We start from the raw sequence: 27597 nt of genomic DNA, 5'->3' as shown, positions 1-27597 counted from the left end.
TCATTCTTTGTTACTGGCTTTCAGACGGCTTTTGCCGTTCAGCAACCCGGATCCATCACCCTGCCCTCTTCTAACAGAGTTTGTTAAATTAGTAATGTTTTGCTTTTCTTTTCAGATTCCTGTTTTCACATCCTGATCACGGCCGATTGTTCCTTCCTCGTCTACAATTACGAAATCGTAATTTAATATTTCTTCCATTCATAGTTTGCTCGCAGGCATTTAAATTCACGCAAGTATTTTAATACTAATTATCCAAGTTTGTTTATCATACCTTCTCTTTGTCTGCTACTTAAGGCATAGCCAAGACCTGTAGTAAACCTCCGATAAACGCCTGCCAATCACATTGTATCACAAAGATAAAAATGTGTATAATTGTGCCCTTTTCGCAGGTTATGTGTTCAAGTTCATTTATTTATATAGCACATTTAAACAGCCGCTTAGACAGACCAAAGTGCTTTACAGAACACACAAATAAGAAAAGTAAAAACAGCAAAATATGTGATGGGTCTCCGGTGTGTATGTGGGGTTTGCCTCGGAATGCCCACAGATAATTTTGAATAGCATGTTGGAATGGTCATTTCGAAAGTGATTAAGCATATCGTTTTGTCTATCCCTTTGGATGTGGCAGGGCTGCTACTCCCGGCACAGGGGTCGGAGTTTCAACAGCTCGTTTTGCAGCTTCGATTACCTCTCACCAACAATTATAAACTTTTCTCTTTGCTCAACCGGGATCATTCAAGATGGAGAGACTTAAGAAGTGTCAACATATAGACAACATTCCGGATGGTCGTTGATGAATTATGTAGCTCATCGTAGCTATCTCTAGTCACTAATTAGCTTATTCTGTCTCGATTTTCTTTAAATCATGTCCCGTGGGCAGGATTCATGTAAATTTAGGTTGTGCTGCACTAACCCAGGAGGAATTTCGTTAGCTCCTCTCACCGCTGTTGTAGTCTTTAAAAAGCAATTTTTAAATGATTTCTCCCATTGCTTGAACTTTGAGTGTCGTAACCTTGAAGATGTTGGTTATGCTCATACGGCAACATTTGACACTAAGTAAGTTAGAAAAGCAAAATCCATCCAACCCCCTTTTATTACTTTCTGTCCGTAATGGTCTCTTTTCTATTGGTATTCAGATTGTAGCTGTCTGTTACAGCGTCATGGCTCATGCATCCAGGGGATTCACTCCAGGAGCTAAATGCTCCGATTTCCCCATGGTCTCTTCTAATTTGCGTTTCTCACCTAATTTCTTTACTCTCTTTCTTAAGAACTCTAAGAATGACTCTCAAGGCTCTGTTTCTCTTATCAATTTATTAATTAGTTATAAATTCTGTCTCTTCTCATCTATGATTAATTTCTTTAACCTGTTAAGCTTCAAGCCCATTTTTGAAAAATCCCCAGATATGGCATTCCCAAACTGAAACAGATACAGTTCATGAACCCTTTGTACTAAAAGCACAAGTAAGATCTCATTTGAAAGCTGACACCTGGAAGTTTATTGTAAATGTAGAATTAATTATTATCATAATGAAAAAAATAGTTATAAATAGCTTCAAAGTTTTGTAAAGTTATTATACATTTATTTTTATGAAACATCTTCATGAAAATAAAATTGAAGTTGGCATTGTAGCAATCTAGAAATGCACTGCAGCTAAAGCCACATGTCTGGCCATGTTATATTTAAAATTTGAAGATGATAAGTCTAAAACTCTGTATTTAGTTCAATGTTTTTCAAGATCATGTCATATGACTTTATTTTGATTAGACTGGTGTTTATTGTTTTCTTATAAGCATCTATTCAGTCTATTGCCTCTATTGTTTTGTGATGCAAAAACGAGCCCCATTCAGTCTCAGTCTCCCCTGCACATATTCACACCTCTCCAGCCAGTTTATTGCTCTAAATATGCTTTTCTTTTGTCTGCATTATAATCACTAACGACTAGCAATTCACACTGTTTCAATCCCTCATTTATTTTATAAAAGTTCTCACTTCACAGTGAAACTGTATCAAATGCCCTTTTTGAAAAACGAAACATTTCAGTAAGCATTCTTATTTAGAAAAAAATCATAAAAATTACACCGAAGTAAGGTAGCAGGTGCTCAGTACTAGCTAGCATGTTAGCTTAGCACACCATCAATACACGACAATTTATGAGAATAAAACTATGTTTGTTCTCCAAACTTACTTTATAGCGCAAGTCGAGTGTTTTAAATAACTTTCTGTAATCTGATTTGGCTTCAGATAAAAAAATCAGATAGAAAATATATTATTTTATTGTATTCTGCACAATTTGAAAGTCTATCTCGATTAGCATTACATTATACATATAATCAATTATTATGAAAATACCTGACATGACTCGAAGAACACAGGTAAATCAAATATCATTGCAATCATGTTTATTGTCTTCAAAACATCTTTATCTGCACTTTACAGCGATCTCGGATAGCTTTGTTGTGGCAGGACTTCCTGAATGTCACATGATTATGGCTCTTCTTCATGTGATCCATATATTATGGACTTCTGTTCAAACAGCGCCCTCACTTTCAGGATGAATTGATAACACAGTACAGAGTATACAGCGCTCAAAATGATTACATCGACGCATTTGGGTATAAATTCAATAAATATTATTCCTGTCTATAGAAGTCTAATGTAAAGCTATGAGAATCTATCAATATTTCTCCAAATCTGCACATGTTTGAGCTAAAAGCCCTGAGGGACGTTGTTTTGTCAAGCGCTGTCATGACGATCGCACGGGAGTTTTTTTCTGAATGAGACCGGCTGAGGCTCATAATTCATATTAAAGGTAACGACTCATTTTTTAATTTCATAACTCCTGACACAAATTAAGACATAACTGTCACTATAAGTTTCTCAGAATACAATAGTGGTCAAATACTGAATCTTGAGTCTTATATCTTTTTAATGATGTATAGTTTGTCAAGGTATAACATTAAATCTGATAGTATATTTGAACTAAATAAATAAAAAAACGCTTCAGTGCGCCGACGCTCTGGAGACGGTTAAGAGGTTAAGTTCCCCTCCATTTATCCTAACTAACGGAGCACTTCTCTCTAAGCCTAGTTCAGGACTCATCAGTTTCTGTCCTCATAAGCTGCAGTCTATCTCCCTCCCAGTATACTGGTTATTCCTTCAGGATCGAGGCAGCCACTACAGCAGCTGATCATGGCATTTCTACTTCAGCTATTAAGGTGGTCTTCCTCTGCATTAGAGTCTATATAAGACCTGATTCAAAATCATCCTCGAAGCTCAGCAAGCTCTTCACTAAAACGGTTCAGGTAAATAACCTTTGCAACTACTGGTGGTGGTGCCATGATAATCCATTCTCACAATTGGTCTTAAATTCTGCTTGCAATTACAAATGGTCAATGAGTCATCGTCTATATGTGGCCTAGTGGCCTTGTCTTAATGTGGCCTTGTCTCTACGTGGCAGTAGTAGCCGTTGTGGTCTTGTCCCATGTGGTCTTTATGGTCTAAAAAAAAAAAAAAAAAAAAAAATCATGCAAGTGCATGATATACATGTTCAGTGTGGTCTACTGTGACCGTGTAGCCTAATGTGGCCTTGTCCCGTGGTCTTGTGGCCAGTTATGGCATGGTTCTGTGTGGCCTAGTGGCTGTGTCTCGTTGGCCTTGTATCCGTGTGGCATTAGCAGCCTTGTGGCCCAGCGGGCCTTGTCTCTGTGCGGGTCTCAAGGCCTTGTGGCATAATGTTGCCTTGTCCTATGTGTGGCCTACATGGTCTTGTGGCCTTTATGGCCTCGGTTCTGTGTGGCCTAGTGGCCGTTGTCCCTGTGTGACCTCGTCTCAGTGTGGGCTTACGATATCGCGGCCCTTGCGGCCTCATTCTATGTTCAGTGTGGTCTACTGTGACCGTGTAGCCTAATGTGGCCTTGTCCCGTGGTCTTGTGGCCAGTTATGGCATTGGTTCTATGTGGCCTAAGGCCTTGTCTATGAGTGGTTCTGTCTCTGTATGGCTTTAGCAGCCTTGTGGCCCAGCGGGCCTTGTCTCTGTGTGGGTCTAGAGGCCTTGTGGCACAAAGTTGCCTTGTCCTGTATGTAAAAAATGGCCAGTGGTCTGTGGCCCTTAGTGGCGCGGTTCAATGTGGCCTAGTGGCCGTTGTCTGTGTGGCTTGCTCTGTGTGGTCTATAGTGGCCTTGTGGCACAAAGTTGCCTTGTCCTGTATGTAAAAAATGGCCAGTGGTCTGTGGCCTTTAGTGGCGCGGTTCAATGTGGCCAAGCGGCCGTTGTCTGTGTGGCCAAGCGGCCTTGAGGCATTGTTGCCTCGCTAAAAAATGGCCATGTGGTCTTGTGGTCCTTGCGGCCTGGTTTTGTGTGGCCTTGCGGCCTTGTCCAGTCTATCTCGTTCTATGTGCGGCATTAGAGGCCGTCGTGGCTCATTGCGGCCTTGTCTCTGTGGTCTAGCAAGGCCATGTGGCCGGGCGGCCTTGTGTCTGTGGTCTATCATGGCCGTGTGGTCCAATGTGGCCAGTTTGCGGTCTAAGGAGGCCTGCTCTGTGTACGGCCCTAGGCGGCCTGCTCTGTGTGGTCCAATGAGGCCTGGCCCAATGTGGCATTGTCTGTGTGGTCCATCGCGGCCTTGTCTCTGTGTGGTCCAATGAGGCCTGGCCAATGTGGCTCTGTTTTGTGTGGTCCATCGAGGCCTTGTCTCTGTGTGGTCCAATGAGGCCTGGCCAATGTGGCTCTGTTTTGTGTGGTCCATCGAGGCCTTGTCTCTGTGCGGTCTGTTACGGCCTTGTCCCATATGGCCGGTTCTGTATGCCCAAGGTGGCTTTTCTCTGTGGTCCTATAACAGCTTTGTTCCATGACCTGTCCCTATGTCCTAAGTTAGCCTCGTTCTCAGCTAAGTCACTATTCCACAACACTTGCTTCCCTCCAACTCATTCTCAGGGAAACTGGTTCGATCAGACGTAAGTGCGTCTCAAAACATAAGTCGCCTGGATGAAAGCGTCAGCATGGATAAATGCTAATGTACATTCAGCAGCAGAACATAAATGCATAAATGCTTTATTCACGTCTTCGCATAGTACCTTCAGGCTCACTATGAAGTCGTCTCTCACTAATTAGTTATTGGCTACGAGGCTTTCCACATTTCATGTTCATGCCATTATTAACTCCCTTTTCTTTCTATTTTAGGCTCTACAGGATACACGACTGGTGGGTATACTTTTCTTTACCGTTCTTTGGGGGTGGGCTCCGTCCTGGTGGAATTATCTTCCACCTATTTTTGGGGGTCGGCTGCGCCCCTGCCTTCGTCTTCAGGCAGGAAATGCAGAGTCCGGACCCTCGGATTGCGAGCTATGGACGGGGCCTACGCCAAAGAACTTTATTGCTTGCTGGGCTATCAATAAATGTATTTATTGTTACAGTATTTATTCTCCCGAGTCTTTCTGGTAGAAATGGAAGCTTTAGCGTTAAGTTCTGCCAGGAAGACTCAATTGCTACGTCACTTATTACCTTCTCATCTATCCAATCGTGTCTAATACTTGCGGTATAAAAGACCAGTACTTACACATGTTTGAGTTCGCAGATGCTGACGCTTTCATTCACCTCCATCCTCCCCACCACCACCAGGATGGTCCCTTCCCCTCCATCCTCCCCACCACCACCAGGATGGTCCCTTCCTATACCTCACAGGGGGTCGGCTGCGCCCCTGCCTTCGTCTTCAGGCAGGAAATGCAGAGTCCGGACCCTCGGATTGCGAGCTATGGACGGGGCCTACGCCAAAGAACTTTATTGCTTGCTGGGCTATCAATAAATGTATTTATTGTTACAGTATTTATTCTCCCGAGTCTTTCTGGTAGAACTCGGTAAGCATGAAGTCAAGACACTGAGGATGAAAAATTGCCAGGGGATTTTTGATATCTCGAACGGTTTGGCCGTGGCGAGTAAACGAAATTATGGCGAGAAACGTGAAACAGGAAGTGTGTTATAACTACTGCATACATTAACTAATCTTGATGAAACTTCAGCAGTGTGTTCGTTGTAAGAGCCCGATCACATGGATGTGACTATTGTGAGTCAAAGTTATAGCGCCACCAACTGGCAGCAGGAAGTGTGTCAGGAATAGCCTTCCCGATACGGTCCGATGCTCTGACTCGCTGACACAGTTTAAAACTAGACTAAAGACGTGTCTCTTTAGTCAAGCATTCACATAATGCTTACCTTTTAGTCCTCTGCTATGCCATACGGAACCGTTTGCCACTGAAACTGCTTAACGCACCAGTGGGGCTCGACAGCCTTATAGACAAACGGGTCGGTCCGTATGGTTGCGGAGAGTTTGGGTTACGGAGAGTTGTGAGATTATGGTTTTCTAACACCTACTCCCGTGTAATGGAAATCATTATGAACATCAGCTATGCTAATTATTTCCCATCTGCCTTTCTGCTGTTATCTCGGGACGCTTGTCCCGAGAAAAATGGCGTTCGTAGGCTCCAGTTTGGTATCCTGCCTCTCACGGGGATTTCGGATGCCTCAACGCCTGTGATGAGAAGACCAACGCCTGTGAAGAGACGACTCAACGCCTGCGAAGAGACGACTCAACGCCGGCGATATGTTATCCCCTAAATATTACATGATTAACTAAATGTATTTTTTCCAGGTACTCTCTGATATGGACTTACTGTAAAGCTTCTTTAAAACCCTATGATTGTTAGCCAGAGGAGAACTGGCCCCTGACTAGCCTGGGTTCTCCCAAGGTTTTTTTCTCCATCCAATCTGATGGAGTTTTGGTTCCTTGCCACTGTCGCCTTGCTTTTGGCTTGCTTAGTTGGGGATATTTAATATTCAACAATATTATTGAACTGTGTTGTACTACTTTCATGTTATCACTGTGAAGCTGCTTTGATGCAATCTGTATTGTGAAAAGCGCTATATAAATAAATGTGACTTGACTTGACTTGACTTTCAAAATGCTTTTAAATCACCCTCTTATTTTTACCCGATTTGCTTCAAACTTCATGTGCATAATGTAGACACACGCCAGATGTAGACCTGTGAAAGGATTATTGATATCTTAGATACTGTTGCCATGGCAATGCATCAAACATTAATATTCCTTTTTTTAAGCTTTTTCATGCTTTTTTATGCTTTCGGGCACTTTTGGGGTTCTTAACGTGCTCGAAAACTCTTGAAACTTTGCACACGGGACAAAACCCGCGGCCATCAGGGCCAGGCTGAAGCTGGTACCCGGGCGTGGCAGGGGGGCTCGACAGCGCCCCCTTTAACGGGTCAGACAATTTGGTCCATATATCCAACACGCTTTACCCTATTTGCTTCAAACTTGATGTGTATAATGTAGACACAAGCCAGATGTAGACCTGTGAAAGGATTGTTGATATCTTAGATGCTGTTGCCGTGACAACGCATCAAACTTTAATATTCTTTTTGGATACTTTTGAGATTCTTAGCGCACTTTTGGGGCCCTTAACATGCTCAAAAACTCTTGAAACTTTGCACACGGGTCAGAAACCGCGGCCATCAGGGCCGGGCTGAAGCTGGTACCCGGGCGTGGCAGGGGGGCTCGACAGCGCCCCCTGGAACGGGGTCCGAAAACTTGGTCCATAAATCAAACAGGCTTTACCCGATTTGCTTCAAACTTGATGTGTATAATGTAGACACACGCCAGATGTAGACCTGTGAAAGGATTGTTGATATCTTAGATGCTGTTGCCGTGACAACGCATCAAACTTTAATATTCTTTTTGGATACTTTTGAGACTCTCAGCGCACTTTTGGGGCCCTTAACATGCTCAAAAACTCTTGAAACTTTGCACACGGGTCAGAACCCGCGGCCATCAGGGCCGGGCTGAAGCTGGTACCCGGGCGTGGCAGGGGGGCTCGACAGCGCCCCCTGGAACAGGGTCCGAAAACTTGGTCCATAAATCAAACACGCTTGAATGTAATAATATGAAACTCGGTACACATATAGATCTCATCGATTCATATATCCTTTGTACTTTTACTTTTTACCCCAGCCCAACAGGAAGTCGGCTATTATGGTTTGTTTGGAAGCGTATGCCCCTGGAATTCGATATACTCCTCCTAGAGAATTCAACCAATCGCCACGAAACTCGGTCAGCATGAAGTCAAGACATTGAGGATGAAAAGTTGCCAGGGGATTTTTGATATCTCGAACGGTTTGGCCGTGGCGAGGAAACGAATTTATGGCGAATAAAGGAAACAGGAAGTGTGTTATAACTTCTGCATACATTAACTGATCTTGATGAAACTTCAGCAGTGTGTTCGCTGTAAGAGTCCGATCACATGGATGTGACTATTGTGAGTCAAAGTTATAGCGCCACCAACTGGCAGCAGGAAGTGTGTCACTTCCTAAAGGCTTTGAAATCACCCTCTTATTTTTACCCAATTTGCTTCAAACTTTATGTGTATAATGTAGACACACGGCAGATGTAGACCTGAGAAAGGATTATTGATATCTTAGATACTGTTGCTGTGGCAACGCATCAAACTTTATTATTCTTTGTTGATGCTTTTGAGACTCTTAACATACTTGAAATTGCATGAAACCCGACAGACACATCACATTTATTAGACAGTAGACATGTGCAGAGTTTCAGAAACGGGCATGGTGAGAGCAATTAGAGAATAATGTTTAAGTTTAAAAACAGCCAGAATGGTTGTTTAGTCAAAAAAATTTTTTTTCCAAATCATACATAGTGTTATACTGCCCTCTTGTGTTCAAAATCAGGTAAAAAGCGAAAGTAAAATAAGGACGTCTGCACAATTCATTAATAATGGTGCAGAGTAGAGTGAGCTTTTTCAATTAATTCCTATGGAAGTAGGAATGAACTAAACAACGTTCGCTCTGTTCTGCTCGTCCCTCACCGTGGGCGCGCAGAGTTATGAATGCCCGTGCAGCCGTGAGCATTTTAGTTTCATTTTAAAATTAGCGCCATTTCGGGGGACGTATTACTTTAATTTATTTAACAAAAACACAATGTTGTGTTTTATTGCGAGTGTACACAAATATAAGTAAACACTTTGACGTTTGAATGATGTCCTGTATGAAGAAAATGACGGAGTATGTTTCACTGTTCAATCGCGCTGAGCCACCCAGACCCCCACACACACACTGACACACACACACACACACACACACACAAACACACACACACACACACACACAATAATAAAACATTCAACCTAACATATACAAATTACACTGCTATGTTGAAATAGTCAGTAGTACAATTTGTATCATTCACAGTAAGCACCGCTCCACTGTGATTTTTCCAAGCACATTTTTGCACAAGTGAAGAGGATGATTTTTTCCGTCGATATTGGAACGTGAGTGAAGTACAAAGCCTGTAATAAAGAATAGTTTAGCATCCAAATACATCGCAAATGTTGCAACATTTAGATTCTAAAGAGAGATTTACGTGAGCCTAACACCACTTACTTTTACTTTTGTTTTAAATTATTTCATTTTGGCTTTATTATAGTTATTTTTTTATTCGTGTTCTGTTCTGAATATCATTAAATTTAAAGGATTTGTTGTGGAATATTTTGAGTGTATAATCAAATAACACTAAACCGTCACTAGGTGTCGCCAGGCGACCGTCTTAATGAGCGGGTCATTGATTCATTCGTTCAAACGATTCGTTTGAACGACTGAGTCATTCATGAATGAGACAGATGTTTATGGATTGGTCATTGAATCTTTGAGTCAACCAATTTGTTCAAAATGCTGAATCATTCAGTAATGAGAAAACACGTTGCTGTGAGATGCAATGGTTCTGCTGTGATCTTTGTTTAACTATTTTCGCTGCTGAAACAGAAGAACAGTCAATATTGCATCTAAAATGTAAGTGACTTGACACGTGTGTGTGTGTGTGTGTGTGTGTGTGCGTGTGAGTGCGTGCGTGCGTGCGTGTGTGTGTGTGTGTGTGTGTGTGTGTGTGTGTGTGTGCAATCAATCCCAGGTAAGAGGCATGAATAATGAGAATTGGACTTCTAGGAGTGAGGTTAATATTCCGGAGACGGTTCCCTCGGATTGTGAAAAGGAGGCGGCGCGGGAGTGGCCAGGCATTGCGCTACTTCTATTTCAAAGTTTAAAACAATGCTAATATCATTTTTTTGAACGATTTCATTACAAATGTTTATTTTATATATTTATAAAATATTATAAAATATAATAACTATGTTTTGTCCTATTAACAAAAGACAGGCAATGTACTATTAACAAATGTTAATAGTTTTTTAAAAGTTAAAATGATACTTTATGCATTTGTTTTGTGTCAGATGATTAACAATATAAATTAAACAAAGCTTAAAACAAACAAAATAATAAAACGAAAACAAAGCTTGAACATTTTATTTAATTGAAAAGCCTTTTTGAAATAAAATGTGTTTTTTTCCCTCTGAAATAGCAAAAGCATCGCACACTTAGCTGTACCTGCTCTAAATAAATAATAGTATTTAAATAAAAATACAAAATCGAAATAAATAAATTATATAAAACAAAATCAAATCAAAGAAAATAAATCTTATTAAAGTTATGCAGGCACACATTTAACAATAATTTTCAAGTGACAAATAAAATCAATCAAAATTCCTTACACATGGAGTTAATCCTGACGATTCCTGAGGCGCCTTTCCTCATGACACTCGCTTTTTTTTTCGAAGATATATTTTCTTTGGTTTGATTTTGTTTTTGTAATAATTTATTTTATTTAGTTCGATTTTGTATTTTTATTGAATTACTATTTTTTATTTAGAGCAGGTACAGCTAGTGTGTGATGCTTTTGCTATTTCAGAGGAAAACAATAATTTTATTTAATTAATAATTTTTGTTTCAGTCCACCATATAATTATGTTGTGTTTGATCTATGGAAAAAAGTTAGTTGTGAAATGGTTGAATATTAACAAAAGTTAATAGTTTTTTACAAGTTAGAATAATACGATATATATATATAAACAAGCCGGTGGCACCGCCACCCCGGTGCCTTTAGGGTTACTGTGCATGACGGGCAATATCGTAACTCCGCTTTGACCTTTGAGAAGATGTGTGCTATAGAGCTTGCATTGGTGTGGGCTCTGCAAAAGTGTGTGTGTGTGTGTGAGGCGTGATTGAACAATGTAGACATATATATATATATATAAAGGCACCGGGGTGGCGGTGCCACCGGCTTGTTTATATATATATATATATATATATATATATATATATATATATATATATATATATATATATATATATATATATATGAATATAGCTGCGAGCAGCGATGAAGGGCCAAAGCCGGCGGCACCGCCACTCCGGTGCCTTTAGGTAACTAAAGGCACCGGGGTTGCGGTGCCACCGGCTTGGGCCCGTAATCGCTGCTCGCAGCTATATTTTAGTTTTGAGATGTTGTTCATTGAGTGTAGGCCTAGAGTCGGATTTTTCTAATCTCTAAAAATCCCCAAATGCTCCACGTGAAACTTCCGACCTTTTACTATCGCGTCAACTGATTTTGATTTATATGCGCGAGGGAGAGAGACCAAGACAGCGCTCGTGTTGTTTGAAGACGTGAGAGTGCGCGCTCTCTCTGCTCGTAACCTGCTCGTAACCGTCTATGCTCGTAACGCGCCCTGTCAAGCGCACCAGTCATTCTATTCTACATCACTCACCGATCAAAAAAAGGCTTTGGCGGGACAAACATTTGCGTCTGCGGCCGCCAAAAAGCGGACGATCTGACGGTTTTAGAAGATTAAATTCAACCCGAAACTAAAAAACAGACCCGGCCTCTATTTGAGACCGGCCTTTATTTACCCAAACCTGCAGCCACACCAGGCGTGTAAAAGAGACAGGCGTCTATTTGGGACTCGGCTATTATTTGAAGTTTTACGGTATGCCATTTTTAGCCAAAATCACAAAACCTGTGCCGTTTTCTGGGACTTCGCTTCAGCAGAGCGGCAGTAGCTCATTAGCAATTCGCCTCTGCGTTGTGGGCGGAGCCGTTGGCACGGAGACGACCCTCCCCCTGCCCGTTGCTGAGAGCTCTGTCTCTCCCGCTAGCTTACACCCCCAATACCGGTGGGGCAACAGTATTATATACACGTTAATTATTATCCGAAGTTAATCAAAGTTATCACCGATCACCGATCATTATTTCACTCCAAGACGTCGCGTGTGGAGACGCCCAGTGGAGTTACTACGTCACAACTCCAGTCTATTTTAGCCGGCATTTTAGCGTCTGCTACTGATTCACAGCCATTTGACTGTGTAAAAATACTCAGAAATACAACTTTGAGCTTATTTTTCTCAAGATATGTCCTCTAACATCAGAAAAATGCCACAAGAACATGTTAACACCTAGAAAACATTATTTTCATCGGAGTGGGTCTTTAACTACGACATAGTAGTCATAATGATTCATGCATGAATAACAGCAGCCTTACTGCATTATTTGACGTTTAGGGGTAAACTAAATCAAGTCAGGCTCCGTAAGAATAAATAAGAAGCAATCTAAATTTTAATTAAACATTTGGTTCAATACTGCCATAATTTAAACAGTGATATTCTGCCATCTGCAGCTTTGTGACAAATAATTGGAATGGCACATGATTATTTAGCCATTAATTACACAGATCCATCTAATCAAACGTGGAAAATAGACTAATAACTACCACTAATAAATTTAATTTGATCTAAACCATTTTCTGATTTTTATAGTTCATTTAGGCCTATGTTTAATAATAGCTGCTTTTCTTCCCGGAACTGCAGTATGTAGGGTTTGTTTCTGGTGGGACACTCATTAGTGCCGCACTCGGTGCTCGCTCGGCACATTAGGGGTGCTTCTCATTTCTTATTTGTGCATCCTCGTTTCCTTTCCTCGCTTCCTTTCCTCGCGTCTCAGCTCCACCCCCTGTAGGACGCGAGGGAAGGCTGCAAGGAAAAAAAATGAGGACGGAGGAATTGAATGAAAGCTTTTTTATACATTGGAATACTTGATCACTCGAACGTCACTTCACTGCGTCATCAGCAGCGCTCAAAGGATCTGCCCTTATGTTGTTAAAGTTTGTTTATTTAAGAAACTAATAATAAATAATAATAAAGCAAGATACCTTGTTGAAATATGTGAGTTGTGTGGTTTATGTAAACTACAAAAGTAAAGTATAAATTCAAATGATTGTGACAGATGTGATGGGGGAGGAGAATTGATACGTGTGTCATGTTTAGTCGATAAAACTCTTTCGCAAAGGGTACACCTGTGTATCCTCGCTCATAGCTCCTCTGGAAGCCTCCTCACTCCTCGATCCTGCAATTAGAGAATTGAGATGTCCTTCAAGATGGCTGAGCTCGACAGGTTTCCGGGTCATAGGATGGAGGACGGAGGAGCGAGGAGACGAGGAGGGATATTGAGAAGCACCCTAGTTGTGTTCCTATGGTAATGCTGGCATTTTAATCTCATAAATGTTGACTGCTTTGGTAAGCAGAATTAATAATTAAAGACATGTTTGCATGTATGTTGTATTTGTGAGTTTTAAGGAGGTTATGTACAATAATTAACTGTATTTTTAGTTGTTTAAATGTATATATACTTCGATTAGCATTAGCTTACAGCTTACGCCCTATTTTACATGCAAACGTGCCTTATGTGTGTCTTTACAGGTATGCTTGGCTTTCTTTTAAGTCCATATATGTTTAATTGTATAAATAAAAATAAAACTACATATATTTTTTTTTCTTTTTTTTGTTTTTTAACATGGGTGTAAAGGAATAAGGATGACACTCTTATTGTATATGTTTATTCATATTTAGTTATTCGTATTAGTTAATGATTTGTAAGTGCATCAATTAGTTCATGATTTGTAAGTGCATTGTATTGTGTCATGACTTTACTTGAAGAGGCTCATCATAATTAATGAATTAATTATTAACTAACCATACACTAACATCAACTAATGGCTTGTTAATGATTCATTATGTCATGACGTTACTTGAGGGGGCACATCATTACTAACTCATGATTAACTAACCATACACTAACATAAAGTAATGGCTTGTTAATGCATGACTGTGTCATGACTTTACTTGAGGGGGCACATCATAATTAATTCTCTATTAACTACTTACCAATTTCAGCTCATGATTTTACATAAACTTACTATCAAATACACATGTACTACAACTAGTATTCAGTCCAGTTATGTGATGTTTGTGTGGCTTTTCAAAAAGTCAGAGAATGGAGGTACAGGATCATCATAGCCTGTGTCTGGATGGAGAGTGAACTGTACTGATCCCAGCAAACGTTCCCCTGACCTTAGTTCATGCTTCCTGTTTGGATATTTTTTTGGGAGCCAATTCCTCAGGAACTGTTGTAAGTCACAGTAGGTTTAGTTTGATGGGAAAGAGAATATCATAAAACAGATTAGGACCTTTTAAGATAAATTATTATGTAAATTATATGTCTGGTCTGACTTGGCCGCCCGAAGGGGCGTCTTCGCCCTGGCCGCCCGAAGGGTCGTCTCCGCCCAGGCCTCCTGCACTGCCTGATCCGCCCTGGTCGCCTGCTCCGCCCTGGTCACCTACTCACCCTGGTCCGCCCACGCTCCACGGCCCAGGCCCGCCATGGCAATATCCTGGTCCCGTTCCCCTGCACGGGCCTGGCCCTCCATCCCTCCCCCAAGACCGCCTCCGATTCACCACCCTCCTGGACTATTCTTTCCTGGGGAGTGTCTGGAAGCCACTCTTAACCCTTTCACACGTAAGTTTAAAATATTCTAACTGACCCCCCCAGCGTGAGTTTTTCAAGGCGACCGTTATTTAGAACCTGTCACTTTAATGTTTCCATGGTGATGCGTCATTTCTTGTCACGTGACACAGCGCAATCACAACACAGAGCTGAATGAATGATGATCTGCTTTTATGTCTTTTTTCCTTTTCTATTCAAAATATTCACAAATGTATTAGCTATAGCATGAAACACTTAAATTCCGAATGTCAAATATATGCAAGTGGATGTGTTTTGTTGTTTAAACACCTTTATAACAATCGCGTTAGTTGAGCTGGACGCGCGATGGGTGGCGCCCAGGGCCGGAGTGGGGCCACTTTTCAGCCCGGGAGTTTCAGGCCCAAGACCGGCCCACTTTTTTCATGGTGGTGGAAATTGGATAAATGAAGCAACAGTTCAGCTCTTACTATTGTGTAGTTTTTATTAATACCATGGTTCAACAATAATGTAAAGGTTAAATAATAATTCACTTAAGCTGAGAAGAAGAAAAATCATGGTCATTATCATTTTTCTGCATGGGTATCAACTTGTGGTAATTTACTCCTTTACTACACCCACTTCTGAACAAACAATACATTTTTGTTTATAATGTACCATCATATACTGCTCTTTCTTAAAATTACAGAGGGATTTCAGATCTACTTTTGTTATCCTGTAAATCAGAATATACTGTCAATAACCTAAAATTTTTGGAATAAAATGTTATATAAATCAGGCTAAGAATAATATATTTACATAATATATTTATATTTATATTTAGTCTTCATAATATAACTAGGTACAAGACTGGAAAGTTTGGTGTATATAGGTGCTACTGAAGTGGAGATTTCGGACTTGGAGTATGAGAGAAAGGTCATTTTGAGAATCACGTTGTCAGAAATTGGCATCAGCCAATGAGATTGCGCATTCAGAGTTAAATCCCCCCTTTTACTTTCACGATTGGTTGCTGATAAAAAGGAAATTACCATATTTGGATCCGAAAGCATTGTACAGGAGAGAGAGAGCTTTCTAACGGTGTGTGTGATGTCAGGGTGCAGACAGCGATCGCGGAGCAGCGGGATGATTTAGATCGCCAACTTTTGATGAATTTATGAGAAATCTACAGACGCAAACAGACAAAGTGTAGTAAGATAAAGACCTAAATGTGTATTCCGGACTTTTTTTCCGGAAGTCTGGAAGAAGACAAATATCTATGGAGCGAATTATGTGCCAAAACCTCACACACACACAAAACGTGTTTTACTCACACCCAATGATTCACAAACAAACTCAATGTGGTTTGTAAATACAAAACATCACTCACAAACTAATGCATATTGTTCTGCAAATAAAAAACGTACCTATCAAACAAATACAGTATGTTTTACATATACATAGAAACGTATTTCTTCAATGACAAAAATATCATCCAAGTACAAATTAAAATCTTTCAAGGACAAAACAAAATTCTACAAGTACAAAACAAAAACCTTCAAGTACAAAGCAAAATTCTACAAGTACAAAACAAAATTCTACAAGTACAAAACAAAATTCTACAAGTACGAAAAACTGTCACGTGACTTTTGGCATTATTTTTCCGCGTCCAGGCAGATTTTCTCACAAATGCAGTTGAGCAACTTCCTCTTCTAGAACAGTAGATGGCGCTAAGATAGGGGATCAATTTCGCGCTAGTCTCTCGGGAGAAACACTGATGTGAAACGCGTGCTTGCCTTTGCCCATGGGAAAATGAGCGGTGAACAGGTGTGTTTCTGTCTTACTTTATCTATAATTTACCTTATTGAGGTTTTGGTAAATGTTAGAAATCCACATTAGCACTTAGTAGCACTCCACTCTAGGATAAGGGAATCTATAAACTGAAAGCTCTGCCATCATGTTGCTTTTTACATTTTTGTAAAAACGTTTCATTTACTGAATGAGTCTATTTCTTTCGTTCTCTATAAATCAATGAGAACATTTCATTTAATTGAAAGGGTCCCACTTATTCATTAATTTAGTTGGAATTCAGTCAGCGTAACTGTTAATGTAATAAAATAATGAATGAACAAAACAAACAATATACAATTGTTTCTTAACTTCCCTGTGACGTATTGCCCAAATTATTATTTTGGACAGACAAATAAAACCCTCCTTTAAATTAAATTAAATGTTCTCATTAATTTATGGAGAACGAAAGAAATAGATTCGTTCAGTGTACATAATCACTAATTTAGTAATTTCACACGCGTCTTATGTAGATTTTTTTTTTAAAGCAACATATGATAGAGCTTTCAACTTAGATTCCCCTATCCTAGAGAGATTGAAGTGCTACTAGCGGTAATATGGATTTTTGTCTAGATGTAATAAAAATTTTGCAAAAGAAAACCTCAATAAGGTTAATTAGATAAAGTAAGACAGAAACACACCTGTTCACCGCTCATTTTCCTCAGCTGTAGGCAGTGTTCTCTTACGAGAGGTTCTCTCGTATTGCGTAAGCTAGCTTACGCTACGGGAAAGATTCATCTTTTCTGAGAAATTGAAGCCAAAAATTATCCTATAATTTTGTATCTATTGTCAACGCAGTTCAGCTGCAGCAGAGCATGAGCAGGCTAGCTAGCAGCTCATTGGCTCGCTCACAGGGAACTGCTTAAGCCTATGAGGAGACATGAATGAACTCTCGGCCAATGAGAGTCTGACCTGCTCTCATTGCGTCAGAGCCCGCCGAAACGGGCGTGGCCAGAGAGTATAAATTCGCCTCTCAGGCTGTAAATTCTGATTTTCATCTCTTCAGCGAGGCTACACGCATCTGCTGATCCTGAGAGAAGCCGCCGTCGTGGAAAAGGCACCTTCTAGCGAGCATCTGGGAGTCTGAGGAAGCCGGCCGTCTTCGCCACCTTCAGCCGTCCTGCAAGCTAGCGCCATCCGACGGATTCATATCCTTTACCAAAAGCTTCTTGTTTTGTGTGTGTGTATCTAAAAGAGCCGAGCGTCTTTGTAAAGATGTCTCGTTTTTCCTCCTGCGGTTCTTGCCGCGCTCCCCTCGAGACTGGAGACCGCCACGTCATCTGCGCTCTCTGCCTCGGATTGGAGCACGCCGAGCTCGCCCTCGCCGATGGCGGCTGCGATCTCTGCGAATGGGCTTCTGTTGTCGACCCTGCGGGCTCGACTCGAAGCGTTACGCCGCCTCCCCCTCTCACCGCCTACGAGCGCTGAATGGGGGACGAGCCGCTTACAGCTGTGCCAACCGCGGCTAGCTTTCTTTACTTTACAAGAGAGCTAGCCCGGCCCCATGCATACGCGTCACCGGCAAGTGGGTTTATAGTGCGTTAGTTCCGTCGAGGCCGAACTAGTCGCTGCTATCACGCCCTCTTATCTGCTCGCGCTATTAAGCCTGTGTCTTCCCCCCTAGCTCAGTGGTGGAACACAAAGCTTTTCGCGCCAGAGACCCGTGTTCGATTCCGGCTCTCGCAGATAACTTTTTTATGCAGCTCTGAGCTCTCGGCTAGCTTTCTTACGTTACAGAAAGCGGCCGCGCTCTCCCGTCTGCATATAACGCCGCTACATAAAGCGTTTATAGTGTATCAGTTCCGCTGAGGCCGAACCTGTTTCTGCTATCACGCCCTCTTATCTGCCCGCGCTGTTATGTGTGTGTCTTTACCCCTGGCTCAGTGGTGGAACACAAAGCTTTTCGCGCCAGAGATCCGTGTTCGATTCCGGCTCTCGCAGATAATCTTTATGCTGCTCTGAGCTCGCGCCCAGCTCTCTTACGTGATAGAAAGCGGCCGCGCTCTCCCGCGCTCATGAGAAACGTTCTCATTTCCAAGCATAAAGCTGGACAAATGGGTTATAGTGTGTTAGTTCCACCGAGGCGAACCTGTTACTGCTATCACGCCCTCTTATCTGCTCGCGCTACTGTGCTTGTGTCATTACCCCTGTGGCTCAGTGGTGTATCACAACGCTTTTCGCGCCAGAGACCCGCGTTCGATTCCGGCTCTCGCAGATAATTTTTATGCCGTCACAGGTCCAGCCTCTGCAGGCTAAAAATAGTCTCGTGCCCGCTTGCAGCGCTCACGTTTCTAACACGCACTTGCACGCGATGCGCGTCACAAGTGCAGCCGATTTCAGGCTATATATATATCCCGCTGCAGGCCGCTCACGTGACCAGCCTCAGCAGAGAAAAGGACGGCTATTTCTCACCATGGCTGAACCGCCATCAAGGTTTCGCCCTCTGTCAGTCCCCGTTCACACGGCTACTGCAGCAGTGCACACCGCCATCAACAAGCCGGTCTCTTTTCCCGCTTGCATGTGCACAAACGCCGTTTTCACCGCGACCCAGAGAAATCAAAAAAAAAAAAAAAAAAAAAAGTGCATAAAAGCCTCTTGTGTAGAAAATGTGCCCACAACACTGTGTTCACTCATACACAAAACACTGCATGTGCACAAACACCGTTTTCACGGCGACCCAGAGATATCTCAAAAAGAGCATAAAAACCTATTGTGTAGAAAATGTGCCCACAACACTGTGTACACTCATACACAAAGCACTGCATGTGCACAAACACCGTTTTCACGGCGACCCAGAGATATCTCAAAAAGAGCATAAAAGCCTTACGCGTAGAAAATGTGCCCACAACACTGTGTTCACTCATACACAAAAGCATTTCAGTTCCCGTGTGTCTCACAGAGCCCACTCTCATAAAGCGGTTCCAACCCGCTCGAGTTTCAGAGTGCATAAGCGCGCCCACGAGCCCGTGTGCGCGTCCCACCTCTGCTCACTCTGTTACACGGCCCTTAAACTCCTCTCTGAGTGTAAGTCCCGCTGTCATAAACACTATGAGCGCGCCCGCGCGGCCCGCTGTGTGCAGCAACGGGGACCATGTAGCCATTCACCCCTTAGCGTTACGCTTCAAAGCGTGGGAAGCTATTCCGGGAATTTCCCAGTGGGTGCTAAACACAATAAGGCTAGGCAATCGTTTACAGTTCCAACGCCGCCCTCCAGGTTTCCGAGCGCGGCTAGAAACTATTGTGAACCCAGAAGCAGTGACTCTGCTCCGTTCAGAGATAGCAAAACTATTGTGCAAAAGGGCTATAGAGAGAGTTCCTCTATCTATGAGCGAGTCGGGGTTTTACGGCCGTTATTTTCTGGTTCCAAAGAAAGACGGCGGCCTCAGACCAATCTTAGACCTCAGATTTCTGAACAAAGTTCTCATGAAGAGACCGTTCAAAATGCTCACTATCAGAAAACTCCTCGCGCATGTGAGTCAGGGGGACTGGTTCATTTCACTAGATCTGAAAGATGCCTACTTTCAGATTCAGATAAATCCCCTTCACAGGCCATTCGTACGTTTCGCCTTCGAAGGCCAGGTTTATCAATACACCGTCCTCCCGTTCGGCCTATCCCTAGCACCCCGCACGTTTACGAGGTGCATGGATGCGGCGCTCGCCCCCCTGCGGAGTCAGGGGCTGCGAATACTGAACTATTTGGACGACTGGCTGATTTTGGCACAATCACAGAGGGAGCTACTGTCTCATCGTACAGTTCTCCTCGACCATCTGAAAAGTTTGGGCCTCTCTGTCAACTGGAAAAAGAGCGCACTTCAACCCAGTCAGACTATCTCCTTCTTGGGTATAGAGCTAGACTCGGTCTCAATGACGGCTCGTCTGTCTACACAGCGCGCGCGCCGTGTGCAGCGTCTCGCCACATCTTTTCAGATGAACAGACTCACACCTCTGAAAACTTTTCAGAAGGCGCTGGGTTACATGGCCTCAGCCTCCGCAGTGCTCCAGCTGGGGTTACTGCGCATGCGCCCGCTTCAGTTCTGGTTGAAGAGCCGTGTGTCTCACCGCGCGTGGACCACGGGCCGCCAGCTGATAAAGGTGACGCAGACCTGTATCACAGCTCTGCAGCCATGGACCATGACAGAATGGTTTCAGCGGGGCGTTTCCATGGGGACCTTTTCTCGCCGAAAAGTCATTTCGACAGAGGCATCCAACATGGGTTGGGGTGCGGTCTGCGAGGGCTCACCGGCCTTCGGCCCCTGGTCAGCTCAGGAGAGTCTCCTCCACATAAACTGTTTGGAGATGCTGGCGGTCGAGAACGCGCTCACGCGCTTTCTGCCGCGCATTCACGGTCACCATGTGCTGATCCGTTCGGACAATATGGCTGTGGTCTCCTATCTAAACCGTCAGGGCGGAGTCAGATCCAGAATTCTCTTCCGGCTGACAGAACGCATCCTAGTTTGGTCCCAGTGTCACCTGCTCTCGCTCAGAGCGACGCACGTGCCGGGCCATCTGAACGACGGTCCAGACAGTCTGTCCAGGAACCCCATTCCCCCTGGCGAATGGTCCCTGCACACTCTTACAGTCCAAAAGCTGTGGCGAATATTCGGCAGAGCAGAGGTGGACCTCTTCGCCTCAGAAGAAAACACCCACTGCCCAATATTTTTCTCAAAACGCGAGGACGCGCTAGCCCAGACCTGGCCCAGCCGCCCGCTTTATGCATTCCCTCCGGTTTCTCTGCTACCGCAGGTGCTTCAGAGAATCAGGGAAACACGCCACTCGGTGCTCCTCATAGCCCCGCGTTGGGAAGGTCAGACTTGGTTTCCGGAGCTCACTCAGCTGTCACAGACAGCCCCGTGGCCCATTCCAGTCAGAACAGATCTCCTCTCCCAAGCTCGCGGCACGATCTGGCATCCCCACCCAGAGCGCTGGGCGCTTCATGCGTGGGTGATCAACGACTACCCGTTGCTTTGCCAGAAGGAGTGTTAAACACGATCATGCAGGCTAGAGCGGCTTCTACTAGAAGGCTCTATGCGTCTAAATGGTCTGTGTTCTCTAAGTGGTGCACCGACAGAAACTTGGACCCACGGTCATGCGAGGTTCCTTCCTTGCTAGTTTTTCTCCAAGAGATGCTGGATAAGGGCAGGTCCCCTTCCACTCTCAAGGTGTATGTGGCAGCCGTCGCAGCGTTCGCTGAACCCCGGCGCGGCCAGTCACTGGGCAAAGATGGCTTAGTCATCCGCTTCCTCAGGGGAGCTAGAAGGATGAACCCCTCACGCCCCCCGTCGGTGCCGATTTGGGACCTTTCCATAGTTCTCGAAGCTATGAAAGCCCCCCCATTTGAACCGTTAAACACCGTGGAGCTCAAATACCTTTCGCTCAAGACTATCTTCCTGCTCGCGCTCGCGTCAGTGAAGCGTGTGGGGGACCTTCACGCGCTGTCCAGCAGCGCTTCCTGTCTGGAGTTTGGGCCCAATGACTCCTTAGTCGTTCTCAAACCTAGACATGGTTATGTCCCAAAAGTGATTGGTACCCCATTCAGGGCACAAGTTATTTCTCTATCGGCTCTGCCTGCATCCGATAGCGAATCTGACTCTAATCTCCTGTGTCCGGTCAGGGCCCTGAGATTATACTTTACTCGAACTGCTCCGGTCAGACGAGCTGAGCAGCTTTTTGTTTCGTTCGGTGGGCGCACCAAGGGGTTGGCCGCCTCGAAACAGACTCTGTCCAGATGGATAGTTGATGCCATTGCAGCCGCATACGCGTCAAAAGACCTGCCATGCCCTCTGGGCATCAGGGCCCATTCCACTAGAGGCATGGCCTCATCGTGGGCTTGGTCCAGCGGAATTTCCATTCATGATATTTGTGTGGCAGCGGGATGGGCTTCCCCCTCCACCTTTATCAGATTTTACAATCTGGAAGTTCCTGCCTTGCAGGCTAAACTACTAGCAGTCTAGTATGTTACAGCTCTTCTGGTTGAGCTGCACTATAGGGAGTTATTCATGCAGACCGGTCTCGTTCTGTCCCTCCTTATCATGTGCTTATGTACTTCACAAATCCCCGGCCCGCTCCGCTGGCCTTTGTCACATGTACATATTTTATTCCCACTCATAAGGGTTCCCCGGGGTCCCCCCTGGGACTCATAGTGGATGCTTAGCACGCACGGCGTTGACCAGGTGTTCCCGTAGCGTAAGCTAGCTTACGCAATACGAGAGAACCTCTCGTAAGAGAACGAATCGGTTACCTAACGTAACCTCGGTTCTCTCTAGATGAGGGAACGAGTATTGCGTTCCTGGCCGTGCTTGTGCTACTAGCGTTCTCGCTTCATTCTATGAAAACCAGAATTTACAGCCTGAGAGGCGAATTTATACTCTCTGGCCACGCCCGTTTCGGCGGGCTCTGACGCAATGAGAGCAGGTCAGACTCTCATTGGCCGAGAGTTCATTCGTGTCTCCTCATAGGCTTAAGCAGTTCCCTGTGAGCGAGCCAATGAGCTGCTAGCTAGCCTGCTCATGCTCTGCTGCAGCTGAACTGCGTTGACAATAGATACAAAATTATAGGATAATTTTTGGCTTCAATTTCTCAGAAAAGATTAATCTTTCCCGTAGCGTAAGCTAGCTTACGCAATACTCGTTCCCTCATCTAGAGAGAACCGAGGTTACGTTAGGTAACCGATTCGTTCTATTTCGTTACAGAATACATGCCCAAAAATGTAATTTGTAACGTATTTTGTTTTTCTTTTTTGTAACGTAACAAAAAAGATTTTAATTTGTACTTGGATGATATTTTTGTCATTGAAGAAATACGTTTCTATGTATATGTAAAACATACTGTATTTGTTTGATAGGTACATTTTTTATTTGCAGAACAATATGCATTAGTTTGTGAGTGATGTTTTGTATTTACAAACCACATTGAGTTTGTTTGTGAATCATTGGGTGTGAGTAAAACACGTTTTGTGTGTGTGTGAGGTTTTGGCACATAATTCGCTCCATAAATATCCCAAAATCTCAAAATTGACCAGTAAAAAAGTGTGTTTTTGCCTGCCGTGTCTCGCCTTAATTACATTTAATATTTTGCTTGTGAATAGGTTGACAACGCTACAATGGTATTTGCCGAAAAATTACGTTGCAGCAGCGTTGCTAATGCTAATCATTACTAGGCCTATCTCTCTTTACCTGTTGCCACTTGTTCACCTGTCCTCTTGAAAAGAAATCTGTAAGCTTGACACATTTTGGCAGCATCCTACTCCAATGCCTTTCTTTTTTTCAACCTGGCTTTTTCAGCGCCTCCTGGCCTCTTCCTCCCATCCATCCTCCCTGACGCATACAGTTACGGTAGGGCCGGCCCAGCTATCGGTAGCCTACTACCTGAGAAAACGTTTTGAAAAAGACGGGCTATGGACCCAACCAACTCTATTTGGAAGAGGAGGGGAGAACTCCCTTACATGGTACAACCCATGCAGAGGCTGCGCGCTGCGGTGTTAGAATGCAGAACGTGTGTAGCCTTAAAAGAAGATAGACAACGCGACAAATGTAAAAAAAAAAAAAAAAAAAAAGATCCTCGACCGGCCCAAAAGTGAAGCGGCCCACCGGGAATTCTCCCGATTACCCACCCCGGGCCTGGTGGCGCCATGTTAGTTTGTTTCACAGTTCAGAGAATCGTATCTGTTGTTTCTCACGAAATACATGAAAGTAATTGGCCATTGAACTGGGAGAAGAATAGGGTAAAATGTAAAGCTACTTATACACAATGTGTATCTGATATGAATAATGAATCGTCTTATTATAATGGAAATGATTATTATTGCCGCTTCCATAGACATCAGTGTGTATTTTACAAACTCAAAATCATTGTTTTGCTAGTACTTATGTGTATTTAAATGTCTGAAACCTAAAATAAACATTATGTGGTTTAGAATACTCAATAGTTGTGATATATGACAGCACTGAGTGCGTCCGTCTCTGGCTCAGCGCAAGCCAACGTGCGTAAGTACGTTTGAATTTAGTAGTTGATCACGTGATGGACCAGCCAAGACTGATCACACCGGTGTGATCGTACGTGTGAAAGGGTTAAGGGGGGGGGGAGGGGGTGGGTTATGTCATGATTCACGTCTGTATTCCCCTGTCTTGTCCCATGTTAGCAGTTCCCCGTTATGTTTATTAGTCTCTCCAGGTGTTTCTAATTAGCCCCGCCCCCTTGTTTAGCTTGTTTGCCTGTGTATTTGCCTGTGCTTCAGCTGTTGTTTGTCGGTCGTTGTTGCTTGTAGCTGTTTCCTATGTTCCTGTCCTGTGTTCCGTTGTTTGTCCTGGATTACCTGTTTGTTTTTTTAAAGTAGTGCTTGCATGTGGATTCTCTCTTCGCTCCGCTCCTTCCTCTTCGTTACATCAGTAATGTTTATGATGAAGCTGCTGATGTCATATGTATCAGCAGATCAACAGTGCAGTATATTATAATCAGCACAAAGCCCCAAAGTAGCTGTTTCCAGAACTGGATCAAGGGAGGTGACCTTAGTGGTGATCTCTAACAGTATCTTGATATCATTATCAGAGAGGAAACACAGAATTCCTAGGGAACTCATCAGAAACAGAACAATCACAAGGCCCAGCATTCAGCTTTTCAGTGTGCTGGTCTACGTCACAGGATATAAGACATATAGAGACATGTGAACACCCACACATTTCACCTTCTTGACCCAGCATTCTAGTCTGATATTGTAATACAACAGATATGTGGTGATAAACAACAGGCTAAGTAGGTGGAAACAGCTTGAGAGGTAAATTGTAAATAATGTAAAATTCATTCTGCAGTGGCCTTACACCAACGTATGGTAAATTGTCTTTCTATTTTTGTTGGAGATACAATAGTTATGTTAGTTATGCTCATGAACTTTGAACATCAAACTTTCATTTCAATTCACTCTAATGCTAAAGTAGCTGCTAGACAGCTAGCCTACTGTATCCAGGACGATTTTGCAAGTGTTCATTTTGTTTCAGTTGCATCAGTTGCGACCATCAGAATTGCTTTAATTGGCTCATCTTTCTCATTGTAGTTATATCTTTAGCTAACGGCTATTGTTGTCTTTTGCAAGCAACATACACTACAAAGTAATGCATCGTCTCATTGTGATTGATGATCTAAAGAATCATTTGAGCTAACAAATATGAACACTTTTTTTTTTTTTTTTTTTTCATTCTATTCATTTTATTCTGTATTTTCTTGTAGCTAATTGACCAATTTGTGGAACCAGGATGTCTTAAAGAATGACATTGGACTTTTTTTTTTTTTTTTTTTAAGATCTTGAGACTTAAGAACATTTTGTACCTTCTAACAACATATATTACATGCAGATTATATACAGTGAGTATAATGATTGTGTGCTTTTTGGTACACTAATATCAGATCAATAGCAAATAAACAAACAAAATTCCTTAATTAAGAAAAGCAATCTCTGAGCTCACCCATTTAGCCTAGTTTGGATGCTTTTTTCCATTTCCTTTCTCCGCAGGTTAGGGCACCAGACCAAACCTCTCCTTTTTGCTTTATGAACATCTGGTTGTAGGGATCTGATAAGCCTGGATCAGTGTAAGGAATAACATAAATGTGTGAGCAGACAGCTGAACGAGAGAGATCTCCCAACTCCATCCTAATCTCCACAATTTGCCGTAGCTGATACAATTTTAATGAGGAATACACATAATGGGGGCCCCTGAAAGATTATCATAAACTGAGAGGGATAGATGCTCAGCTGTGCTCCAACAGGGCCCGAGCACATGGAAGATAGAGGCATCAAAGAAACTTGCTTTTTATTACCATACAAATCATCTGACCGTGGTGTTTATTTACACGAAGCGCCAAATGGCCCAGTATCCCTAAGCCAAGATTCACTTTTGCTTTGCACTTCAAGAAGGTTCAGGAGTTTGGATATGAAACTTCCTGCCTGTTCACTGCTGGACCAAAACTGCATCAAGGGTCTTGATAGTGCACCATGTTCTCATAAACTGTTTTACATAAATTGTGCATTCCTTGTGGTTTAAATCGCCTACTCGCATCTTCTTTTTCTTTCTTTTCCTTTAATTCCCCCTTTGTTCTCTGTAGCTAATGATTACATGCTCATTAATATTTGTAATGTAGCCTACAACAAGCATAAGACCCTGCAAACTGCTTCCTCTGAAAGAGTAAAGCATGTTTTTAATGATGGTTAGTGTTAAGTGCGATTAAAATAAAGGAGACTGGGGAGTCGATGCAGTGAGTTGTAACACCCTCAGTTTAACCAACAAAAATTAACTACTGGGGTGATATCTAGGGATTGTCACGGTTTGGGTTTTGTTTCTTGTTCCTGGTTCTTGTCTGTCATGTGATCCCCTGTTCATGTGATCTTGCCTTGTGTTCCCCTGTCTGTTGTGTCATGTTGTCATTGGTTTATTGTTTAAATGTTCACAGGTGTCCCTTGTCTCGTCGTTAGTCCAGTATGTATTTAAGCCCTGTGTCTAGTTCAGTCTTTGGCTGCGTTTACACTTGGCATTAACATGCGATCACCGTGATCCGATCAAGCAGATCGGATCATTAGCCAATCAGGACATGGTGTGTTTATATTTGTCCACATTAAGCAGCCTCTGTATCTGGATAACCGATTGGATTTCTGTTTCCCGCATAATATTTAAATCAGGTTTGTGGCACGACACCAGATTAATAGTAAAGATGATACAAATTAAACAACATCCCAATTGCTTTCACTCACTCACTTTACTTTCATATGCAATCTCCATTAATTAGATCAAATTATATTTTTTGAAAGAAGGAATACTTCCAGAGTTGATCTTACAAAAATAACTGGGTTGATCATGTTAAACAAGTCACATCATCGATCATCTGAGTTTAAGGTTGCGTGCAATGACTATATTGACAGAAATGGGAGATTGATAAACATGCTGAAACAATAAAAACATTCAATATTTAAAACATTAAAAAAATTCCGATTCTGATTATTCCTCTGGCAAGTGCAGCTCTTCATTAAGATCTCATGACTGACTGTGAGTGTACAGGCGATCGCCTTGT

Source organism: Rhinichthys klamathensis, unplaced genomic scaffold (assembly GCF_029890125.1).
Source record: "Rhinichthys klamathensis goyatoka isolate OS25496 unplaced genomic scaffold, OSU_Roscu_1.1 h1tg000186l_1, whole genome shotgun sequence".
NCBI classification, from domain to species: Eukaryota; Metazoa; Chordata; class Actinopteri; order Cypriniformes; family Leuciscidae; genus Rhinichthys; species Rhinichthys klamathensis.
This window is presented reverse-complemented; position numbering follows the sequence as displayed.